The following is a 732-nucleotide window of genomic DNA, read 5'->3' on the forward strand; positions in this document are numbered from 1 at the left end:
TTTTTGCTAAAAAAATCTCAAATTATGTTAATTTTTCTAAAGAATCTCAAAATTTGGGACTTTTTCTCACCAAAATTCGGACTTTCTCAAAGATCTCAAAAAGTTCTGACTTTTTCTCAATAATCTCAAAATCCTGACTTTTTCTAAAAAAATCTCAAAAATTCTGCTCTTTTTTCTAAAAAAATCTTCCAAAATTCTTGCTTTTTCTAAAAAAAATCTCAAAAATTCTGGACTTTTTTCTAAAAAAAAATCTCAAAAATTCTGGCTTTTTCTCAAAAAATTCTAAAATTCTGACTTTTTCTCCCAAAATCTCAAAAAATTCTGGCTTTTTCTAAAAAATCTCAAAATTCTGACTCTTTCTCAAAATCTGACTTTTCTGGAATACTTTAAAAATGTTAACATCTCCCTGGTTCCCCGGCTTGAGCTTCAACCCTCAGGAAATCCCATGTATCTGTGATCCCTCTCCAAGAAATGGAGAAGTAGTCATCACATCCAGAGCGCATCAGCTAGTTCCTGACAGCTGTCTCAAAATGCTGATATCTCAAGAGAAGGGAGTTATACGTTTTGTTAATACGGTTACTGCCGCTTTAAACAGAAGCCACTTTGCCCGTAAATTACATGTCCCACAATGCATCTTGTTTTGTGACATGCACAACTGAAGAGCTTGCATTTTCGCCCTGGGAACTTCTGCTTTCAGACCGTAGTTCATTATGAAGTTTATTACCTATCTGT

Source organism: Notothenia coriiceps, unplaced genomic scaffold (assembly GCF_000735185.1).
Source record: "Notothenia coriiceps isolate Sejong01 unplaced genomic scaffold, NC01 NC01_scaffold00003312, whole genome shotgun sequence".
In the NCBI taxonomy this organism is placed as follows: Eukaryota; Metazoa; Chordata; class Actinopteri; order Perciformes; family Nototheniidae; genus Notothenia; species Notothenia coriiceps.